Consider the following 11,406-nt stretch of genomic DNA (forward strand, 5'->3'; position numbering starts at 1 on the left):
CGTTATGCACATGTACCCTAGAACTTAAAGTATAATAATAATAATTAATTAATTTTAAAAAAAGAAAAAAATATTGCCTCACATTAACAAACTTATTAGTATTGAATTACTTGTGCCTCTGGAATTAACACTACTTTGTCATTATGTAGTATCCTTTTTAAGAACCTACTAGATTCAATTTTAGAGCTGTTTCAGGACTCTAGTATTAATATTCATAAGCTGTTCAATCACTTTCTTTCCCATTATGCAAATCCAGATACAAAAGCCAGCTTAATTCAGTGGGGATAAACTAGATTGCACTGAAGTAATGAATGAACACCTAACTCAGTTTTTCACCAAAGGTCTATTTTTAGGCAATGGCCTACATACAAAGCTGGTAAACTGGGGGCTCTCTTCCACAAAATCACTCAGGGACTTTAGTGCAAAGAATCACCGTTTCTGGCCGCAGTGTTGGAAATTGGGAACTTCACCGTCACTGGGGCAGAAGAGACTGCATGAAGATCTCACACTAACTGGGGCCATGCCAGCCAAATGTCACATCTTGCGGCCCACTAGTTGCAACTAGACTTGTGACTTGTCAAATGGCTAGGTTGTGTAGTCTTCCTTGTGCCTGAGTGGAGAGTTGCATTTTGGTAACCCATAGCAGCCATTAACATATTTCTATGTTTGTCATGCTCTAAAAGAATTGTAATAACTTACAGTGTCTACTTCCTAGAAATTCTGTAGGATTAAATCGGTTGATATGTCTGGGGCCTGGCACTAAAACCTGTCTATTTTTATAATTATTATACTAATTAGTATTACAGTTGCCCTATTTATCCATGGGGGATAAATTTCAGACCCCAGTGGATGCCTGAAATCATGGATAGTAGTACTAAACTGTCTATACATTACAGAGGGTTTTATTTCCCACGCATACATAACTATGATAAAGTATGATCTATAAATTAGACACAATAAATATTAACAATAATAATAAAACAGAAGAATTATATCCATATACTGCTCACAATTTCACAGAGAGAAGATTCATTCTTACCATGGGTCCTTGCAATCGTAGCATATAAGTTTTTTTATTTCCTCATTAAATTGAGGACATTCGCCTTTTCACTTAAAGCACTTTAGGGCTTCCCTATGATACATCCATGTTTTCGCCATATCATTATCCTTGTCCTTTGGAGCCATTATTAAATAAAGTAAGGGTTGCTTGAACACAAACACTGAGGTTCTGCCACAGTCAATTTGATAACACAGAGGGCTACCAAGTGACTAACAGGCAGGCAGAGTAGACAATGTGGATGTGCTGTACAAAGGGACAGTTCAGGTCCCTGAAGGGTTGGATAGTGTAAGATCTCAACATGCAATTTATAACTTATAAATTGCTTATTTCTGGACTTTCCACTGGGCCCTTGTTGGCCACTGGTAAGTGAAATGAAGGAAAGCAAAACTGCAGATAAGAGGGACTACTGTAATAATGGTGGTGGTGGTAGTGGTAGGGATAGTAGTAACAGTTACATTTGCAGTAGTAGCAGTAGTAGTGATACTGATAATAACAATAGCAGCAGTAATAATAGTGGTAGTCACTATAGTGAGGATAGTAGTGGCAGTAGTAGCAGTAGTAGTGATACTGATAATAACAATAGCAGCAGTAATAATAGTGGTAGTCACTATAGTGAGGATAGTAGTGGCAGTAGGAGCAATAGTAGTAGTAATAGCGGGATAGCAGTAGCAGGTGTAGAAGTAGCAGTAATAGTAGTAGTAACAGCAGTAGTAGTAACAGAAATAGTGGTAAGGATAGTAGTAACAGTGATAATAGTAATATCAGCAGCAGCAACACTAGCAGTATTTGTAGCAGTAGCAGTAGTGGTACCAGTCCCTCATTGCTTGGAAGAATTCACAAAAATTGGACATATACATCAAACTAAAGTTTTACCATGTGAATTTCATGTTCCATTTTTAATTTTATCCCATTGATTGTGCTATAAATAATTCTCTTAGACATTTAGTAGAGATATATTTATTTTAACCTTTATTTATTTGAAAAAGGTGTTGAAATGGTTCATTCTCCTATAATAGCAGTTTATACGCTCACAGGAGTGTTTTCATCTCCTCTGTGGTAGCTACTATCTTAGGCACAGGAACCAGAGGCTTTGCTCCAGCCTCCACCTCTTCTGAGTTTTCTCTTTTACCTCAGTTTTAATACGTAAGTCATAACAATATGACCTTCTAGGACTTTTTAAGGATTCAACGAGTTAATATTGCATCAAGTACACAGAAGAGTGTCCAGCCTGGAATAATTGCTCAGTTAGAGCTGTTGGTGTCCCTTAATGGCTCCTCTGTCCCATGCTGTCTATTTGCACCAGCCCCTTTTTCTCTTAATCAGACATCAAATATTTCTCTATCTTTGACCTGATGGGTTGCTTTTAGCTGTTATATTTCATAATCTATTCATCAAGCATTTTGGGGTAATTTTTATTGTTTTTGCCAAGGTTCTTTAGTCATGTAAATAGTGAATTTATTTTCAGTGTTTGCTCAATACATGCATTTAGTGCTATACTTTTTTCCTATTGGATTTGTATTTTCTTAATAGCTAATAATGTATCTTTTTATGTCCCAATTGACCATTCATGTATCTCTCTTTTAATGTGTCTTTTAAAATCTTTTTCTTATTTTAATTTTTTTCTTTGTATTGAATAGTACAAGTTTTCTATATATTCTGGATAACACAAATGTTTTATTTTAGCTTGTGGCATATCCTCTCTTTTTTGTTATCTTTAAAAGTGCAGGCATTTTTAATTTATGTTTCTTTTAATGTTTATAATTTATGCATTCTAAGAAAATTTATGTGCCCCGATCGTCACAGCGTTTGTCTTATAGAAGTCTTATAATTTAAGGTTTTACATTTACATTTAGGTTCTTGATCCATTTAAAGTAAATGAATGTTGTGGGATAGGTTGTTCATCCACCTGCTACCACATGTAAGCATAGACTATGGTTCCAACACGGTTTGTTGGAAAAAAGCTATATCTATCACTTGGTTATGTTTTTTTATTTTTGTATAATGTTTGGTGGGATTTTTGCTGTTGTTTCCTCTGTTGGTTCATTTTGGCTTAGTTCATTTATTATCATTATATGGCTGGTGGTTGTATGTTCCTTAACCGTATGTTCAGGAACTACATTAGATATTACAACCTACCTCTGTGTAAAGGGGCACACAGCAGAACACAAGCTCGCTGCTCAGCATTGCTCTTCTTTCGAGGAGTTTGGCCCCTCAAGCATGAATTGTCTATCATTTTTGTTCCAACTACATCTTTGGCATAAAATCCTAGAGCAGCAATCTTTCGGTAAAATCTCTTCATATTAATAAAACTTTTGACATCTGTTCTAAATTGCCTTTCACAAAGACTGAATCCATTTACTCTATCACTGAGGTATACAGCAGAAAGTATATTTACTTATAAAGTGATTAGCTTCTATTGTTTCTTGTAGCAATATAGGCGGTAAACAAAGATGTACAAAATTGAAGGAATGATTCTGTCTACAAGAAAATTATTCTATATATTAGGGAGAAAATGTAGTGGCCAAGAATCTTTTTTAGCTTAAAAAAAAAAAAAGATAAACGAATGGTTTTTCCTTGATGAACTCCAAGCATCATATAAAGATCACTGTAAATTTAAACTAGACAGTATATCAAAGAATAATATTACAGAGAATTTATGGTTTCACTTATATCACTTGGCCATTAAAAGAACTAAACCTTTTTGTGCCTTTCACTGTTTTGTGTAGATTTTTTCATCAAGGCATAAATGATAGTTCATGTGTTTTAATAAACTGTGCATGATTTGAGGTTTGGAACTCTACTTGTTCCCAATTACATGTAACAGCTCCTATTGTGCTGTTGGTACTTAATAAAAGTGTGTTGAATGAATGTTTCATATGGGATCTAAACTTTGCAACATCAGCAAAATCTTTAATCTAAATTATGTCATCAACAGAATTGCCTTTTCCTGAAAAATTTTTTATGAGTAACAAATAAGATCCTCTTCTGTTGATCAAGACTTTATTGGTGCATTTAAGAGATGGAGAGGCAGCTGGGTGCAGTGGCTCATGCCTGTAACCCCAGCATTTCGGGAGGCCGAGGCGGGTGAATCATCTGAGGTCAGGAGCTCGAGACCAGCCTGACCAACATGGGCAAACCCCGTATCTACTAAAAAAATATTTAAAAATTAGCTGGGCATGTTGACACATGCCTGTAATCCCAGCTACTCGGGAGGCTGAGGCAGGAGAATTGCTTGAACCCAGGAGGCAGAGGTTGTGGTGAACCAAGCTCGCACCATTGCACTCCAGCCTGGACAGGCAAAGGCAAAACTCTGTCTCAAAAAAAAAAAAGATAGGAAGAGGCCTGGACTAAGCTTCACAGGTCAGTACTGAATAAAAAGAATCACATAATTTGTTATCTCAATTATTGGTTGAATATACATTTTCATATATTATCTAACTTCAGGGTCTTTTCTTGCTACTACAGCTAGTATACAAATAAGAAGAAATTATTATTTTTATAATGTCAAATCTGAGACTTAAAAAATTCTGGCAATCTGCCATAATTCCTGCCTTATGCCCCCAGTATCTATGATGTATGGGTATGCGTGAGCCTGAGAACAACTGTGGTTCCTGCAAACGTGGGGAGAGGACTCGGTTTGCACATACTCTACAATGCATTAGAGAAGCCGGAAGAGGTGTTTACCTACTTCTCTCATATGTCTTAGTCAAGACTCTCCTTGCACCATAATAAAAGCCTCTTGGCCTACTTGGCCTTGGATATTAAATATGTCTGCAGAGCTTCAGGCATATCCTCACAAAGGTTCTCTCTAAGCACACTTTTTTTACAGAGCAATGGAACCCAAAGTATTGATGAAACTATTAATCAAAACGTCATTCCTTCAAATGTTATATTATGGTATTCAATATTCTTGTGACAGTTTGATTTTAAAGGAGCTAAACTTCATTTTTTTTTAGATGAAAAAGTCTCAAAAAATCTCAACAACTAAATGTCCTAAGGGATGAAAATTTTCCAAGCTACAGGCATTCTGTTGAATTAAGATAAATCTATGGTAGGCGTTCAGGGAAAATCTCTTACAAATAAGTAGCCCAATAATGTCGGCGATGATTGTTTCTGCCTCAACAACTTGGTCACCATTTACTCCTTTGTTTACTCAGGTAACAATATAGTTACATATATGGCAGGTTAAAAAATAACACAGGACACATCTAGCAAAAATATTATTCGAATCTGTAAACTGCAAAGCTACAAGCCATGAAGCGTATGGAGTAGAGGGAACCAAAAGCAATATTACCAAAAATAGTATCTAATGCTTCCCCTGAGAAACTGAGGATACTTGTCCATATGTCTGAAATTTAATTTTGTGTGAGTTAATACAGTTCTTTTATTAATTTCTGTTATGTACAATGCATACAGTTTCATATGTAATGTTTATTCATTTAATGTTTGGTATGAGCAGTCTTAGTACATCAATACTAATAAATAATTTGAACAAGAACCATTGATTTAGTTCATGATTCTGTGGGTGGGAAACTCAGTCTGGGTTCCATCTGGTAGTTCTGCTGATCTTTGCTATTCTGGCTCGCACACTGTGGTCAGCTGGAGAGATGGCAGGTATTGATTGGTCCAGATGGTCTCAAGCTTAACAGTTGTATGGCTGTTAGTTGGGGCAATAAGGGGTGACTGAGTAATATGTTCTTGTTATCCAGCAGTGTGCACAGAGGTTGACTGCACTGAAGTAACAATTTCCAAAAGAGTTAGCAAAGTGTACATGACCTCTTGATGCTGGATTTGGGACTGACTCACCTTCATTTCCCCACATTTCATTAGCCAAAGCTTGTTCGTAGGACCGGGGAAGGTAAGGGGTAGAAAACATACTCCACCCCTCAAAGATGGACATGGAAAGTTATGTTACAAAGCACAAAAATCAGGGAAAAGTGAAGATTTGTGGCTGACTTTTCCATCTATGAGAAGTCACTTAAGTATTTTTGAGAAAGGTTGTGACAAAATAAAATTAAACACAGAATAAAACAAAAGGTAAATTTTGTATATTTATGTAAAACCATTGGTGTTTATGAAAATGGTATGAAAATCCACATTTAGCTTTACAATGTCTCTCTTGGTTACTACCTTGTCTTCTTCATTATGTAGCACAAATAACATTGTTCACACCTGCTGGTAGGGTACATTAGGATGGTGAGGACCTTGGAAAAGACAAAGGTTCAAATCTGATATCCACATATAACTGATCAAAATAAGTTGTCATTATTTTATTTATGCAAGCATTTAAATTTAAAATACCTTTTAGTGATGATTGCATGAGATATTGCAGCAGTCAAAAATTCTCCATTATTCAAAAATAAACATTAGCCTCATTAATTTCTTCTCATTGTTTGACCTATTGTTTGACATTCATGTAGGCTGGTTTTTTAGTAATGAAATTTTGACTTTTACTTTGTAGAAATATTTTCATATCACCAACACATTCAAAGGTTGGTAAAATAATGAAATGTCTTTAATATTTGAGAGAAATCTATTTTAACTCACTAAAATTAGTTAATAGATTTTGTTATCTTTCACTGTGCTTCTGATGTTAAAGGCAAGACAGACAACACTAGCTGAAGTCCAAATTAAAGTAGCTTCGTAAGCATTGTTCTTTTTCTCCAAATTAACTCTATTTGAAATGTCTCAAATCCAAATTTATCAAAGAAAGGTTACAGCATAATAACATAGATGTGATATGTCACCTTCAGATCTTCTGCTGGGGCCTAGTCATGAGAGCATTGCCACTGGTGTTAACCCACAATCTCCCTCAGCGAAGCAGTCCTCACACCATGGCTGCTCTAGATACCAGTGCTTTCCTTATTGGGTCCTGACCATACATTCTTGCAGCCTCCCCAACCAACCACTAGTGTTCACTTGGCAAATATCCTCAGTTGTCATACACATGGAACCCTTTCACACCACCTGCGGCATGCCATCATGGTTTTCCGTATTGTTTTATTATGCTTGCTTTTGTTTTTGCTGATGAGTTCTGTATCCATAAGGACTCTAGCAGGAGTGAGTGGATCTTCTCAAATGTCTCACCTAAGGTGTTTTTAACAGAAGGACTTGGACCCTTTGCAGAGGTGTGTGTGGAAGTTATGAGAACTCACAAAGAATGGGAAAAAAACACAGAAAGTAGAAACTGAAAGAAGGCATTAACATTCTTATGCTTGAAGGGAGAAAGGAGAGTGAGTATTGCCAGAAGATAAGGGAACTGTACCAGCGGAGTAAAGTCATCCAAGGCAGAGCTGGGGTTGCAGGTGGAAGAATGCAACCTTGGCTCAAGAGTGGCATGGATGGAAAGGAAAGGCGGGAGGATAGAGGAAATATCCAGAGATCACTTTCTCTTTCTGCTTTCAAATTTTCAAACTCAAATATAAACTAAGGGTAAAGAGTTCTGGGTAATGTAAGCCACAGAGATAAGCCTTCTGGGGCACAGACACAATCAGCAGAGCAACATGAATAAATGCCTCTCAACCTGAACATAGTAAAATAAAACACGAAAAGCTTTAATGCCTACCAGTCCTAAGCAACGCCTGGGAATAAGAATTGACCGGCATTAGGAATGATTTTTATTTGTAAATTGATTGAGCTGGTGTAACTTAATTGAGAAATGTTTGAGCAAAGTAGAGTTTGTGTTCTAGGTGAATGTTATGGTTTGGCTGTGCCCCCACCCAAAACTCATCAACAGTTGTAATCCAAATTGTAATTCCCAAGTGTCCAGGGAGGGACCTGGTGGGAGGTGATTGGATCAAGGAGGCGGTTTCCCCCATACTGTTTTCGTGATAGTGAGTGAGTTCTCAGGAGAACTAATGGCTTTATAAGTGTTTGGCAGTTCCTCTCCTGTGCTTCACTCTGTTTCCTGCTGCCTTGTGAAGAAGGTACCTGCTTCCCCTTCTGCCATAATTATAGGTTTCCTGAGGTCTCCCTAGCCATCCAGAACTGTGAGTCAATTAAACATGCTTTGTTTATAAATTACCCAGTATCAGGTAGTATCTTTACAGCAGTGTGAAAACAGACTAATAGAACAGTGGATGTGGTCAGTCAAGTAGGCAGGAGAAAGTTTATAAAGAAATGTATTTCTAATTTCTGCTAAGTGACAGCACTAAAATACTTGGATTCTCATTGCTCTAGCACGCTCCTCCTTCCTGGAATTATTTCAGAAAAGTGAAGTCTAGAATTATTTTTGAAGGAAATACTAGGCCAGAAGGAGAGACATTAGAAGACATCTCTTTAATTTTTAGAAAATTGTTATATAAAAGAAAGCTTTGAAGTGGTTTGTGTGGCTTTGCAGAAGATACTGTAAAATATTCAAAGCAATTAAGAGATGTCTACACCTGCTTGGGTTTCCACATAATAACGCCATAGACTGGAAGGATTAAATAACAGAAATATATTTTCTCACAGTTCTGGAGGCTGGAAAGTGCAAGATCAGGGTTCCAGCAGGATTCAGTTTCTGGTGAGGACTCTTTTTCTGGCTTGCAGAGTGCTACCTGCTTGCTGTGTTCTGATATGGCAAAAAGCTCTGGTGTCTTTTTCTTTCTTTCTTTTCTTTTTTTTTTTTCTTTTTTGATGGAGCCTCACTCTGTCGCTCTGTCACCAGGCTGGAGTGCAGTGGCGTGATCTCAGCTCACTGCAACCTCTGCCTTGCTGATTCAAGCAATTCTCCTGCCTCAGCCTCCTGAGTAGCTTGGATTACAGGCATGCGCCACGCCACCACTCCCAGCTAATTTTTGTATTTTTAGTAGAGACAGGGTTTCACCATGTTGGCCAGGCTGGTCTCGATCTCCTGACCTTGTGATCCACCCACCTGTGCCTCCCACAGTGCTGGGATTACAGGCATGAGCCATTGTGCCTGGCCTTTTTCTCTTCTTATAGAGACACCAGTTCTACTGGATCAGAGCTCCACTCTGATGACCTCACTTAACCTTAAACTTTCTTAAAGGCCCTATATATTTAATATAGTGACACGGATGCTAATTTTTTCAACATGTAAATCTTGTAGGAACACAATTCAGTCCACAGAAAGGAGGAAGAAAAATACAATTCTACCTGGGACCAAAAAATAAAAATAAAAATTACTAATGAACATAGAAACAAATTTTTCCTCAATATATGAAAGAATATTCCAGAGAGTTTTTTTTTTAATGAAATGGCTTCCACAGGCCATAGAAGAATGACCTGATTCATTCTATACTAACTGCAGTAGTCTTGTTTTCTCCCACTTAATACAAATACTTAACCATGAACATTTTTTCATTCAAAGAACTGAAATAGCCGAGGTAGGCGGATCACAAGGTCAGGAGATTGAGACCATCCTGGCTAACACGGTGAAACCCCATCTTTACTGAAAATACAAAAAATTAGCCGGGTGTGGTGGCAGGTGCCTGTAGTCCCAGCTACTCAGGAGGCTGAGGCAGGAGAATGACATGAACCTGGGAGGCAGAGCTTGCAGTGAGCCAAGATCATGCCACTGCACTCCAGCCTGGGCAACAGAGCAAGACTCCGTCTCAAAAAAAAAAAAAGAAATTGCTTACACATGTCATCAGACAGAGTTCAATACGAGTGAAACAATTTAAACATAAAACATTGGGTGAGACATTGGTGATCTTCCAAAATCTTTCATCTGTAGAAATTCCACCCCATTTTCTTAATCCAGTCTGTCACTGATGGACATTTGGGTTGATTCCAAGTCTTTGCTATTGTGAATAGTAAATGACGAGTTAATGGGTGCAGCACACCAACATGGCACACGTATACATATGCAACAAACCTGCACATTGTGCATATGTACCCTAGAATTTAAAGTATAATAAAAAATAAAATAAAATAAATAAAAAAGAAACTCCACCCTGATACGTGGGGTTAAAGACGTTCTTGTTGGACCAACTTGGATGGAAAGATGCCAACCCAAATTCCTGCCCACAATTTCTCCCCCACCACCTGTCATACTGGCTTCAACATGGTGAAGGATGTCTTATAACTTGATTGATAGATAACTCACAACACCTCTTTCAACTTGGAGATGCTAAGATTTAATGCTCTTTTGGTCTTTGGAAATTGATATTTGCAACTTAATATGATAACTTATAACTCAATGCCTTTACCATAAAAAAAATCATCGGGTAAATGTGTGGGGCTATGGAATTAGGGATTTTTATTTAAAGGTAGAGTGCTCATTAGAGTTCATTGTTACACTATCATGCCTGACATTTGGTTGATATTCAATAGAGTTGACTTATTTGAAGCATGTCCCAATTAGTTAGGAAGGCTGTGTACTACACTTAGATCTCTGCATGCTTTGGGCTCTCCATAATGCCTGGCCTGCATCTGTTTCATGGTCAGTGTGACCTATTTAATGAAGCAGGAATACTACGGTCAGGAGTTATTACATAACCTCTCAAAGTCATTGTTCCCTCATCTGTTAGAAGAGAGATGGTATCAGCCCTGTGTGGGTGGTATGAGGATATGATAAAGTAGTTCATGAAGTCCCTCCCCCAGAAAAGATCTGATTTCAGTATTGTTGGTTTCTCCCATTTACTAAAAATATTTAACCATGAACACAAGCAACTCTTAACTATGCTTAAAAACAAAAGAAACTGGGTCACTGTGCTGACCGGGTGGCGCGCTGGCTCCAGCTTCATCAACACCTTGGATGTTGTTCCTGTGCCATGATGGACCCCAGAGTCCCTCCTCCAGCCCCTGTCCCACCCCCTTCCCCTAACCCATCCATTAGGCCAGCAACGCTTGTAGAGATCACTCTGGGCTTTAATGTCGCGCTGGTGGGCTGGGACACAAGGGAAGAAGATAAACGCCTCGCTGAAACATGGCTGTGTTTACTGCCTGCTTTGGTGGGACAGCCCAGAGTCTGGCTGCCCATCATGTGGCTCCACCCTAGCAAGGGAAAAAGGAAGAATGCTGGACAGGAGGCCCGAAGAGCCAGATGGCAAGAGAGTAACAACTTCCTTTCCTGTGTGTACTCTGTTCAGTTCCTTCAGAAAACGGATACCCAGAGGACTCCCAACCCTGGTCTGGGTCAGGAAACAGCCAGCGAGGGTTAGGGGCCTTAGGGCACGGGGCAGTTGTTGCGTTTAAGCCGACTCTGGCCCTGACCCTTACTTGCTTCCGCAATCCCCTGGTCCTCCCTGATTCGCACCTGTCCCTGCCCTCCACTCAGATGTCCGGGAGCAAACACTCCACCCTCCACCCTCCATTTTCCCCCACCACTGCAGCACCTCCCGGCCTGTTGCTAGACAGCCTACCTGTATGTCAATAAACAACAGTAGAAAAGAGAGAGAGAG

The sequence above is a fragment of the Mandrillus leucophaeus genome, unplaced genomic scaffold (genome assembly GCF_000951045.1).
Source record: "Mandrillus leucophaeus isolate KB7577 unplaced genomic scaffold, Mleu.le_1.0 Scaffold188, whole genome shotgun sequence".
NCBI lineage: Eukaryota > Metazoa > Chordata > Mammalia > Primates > Cercopithecidae > Mandrillus > Mandrillus leucophaeus.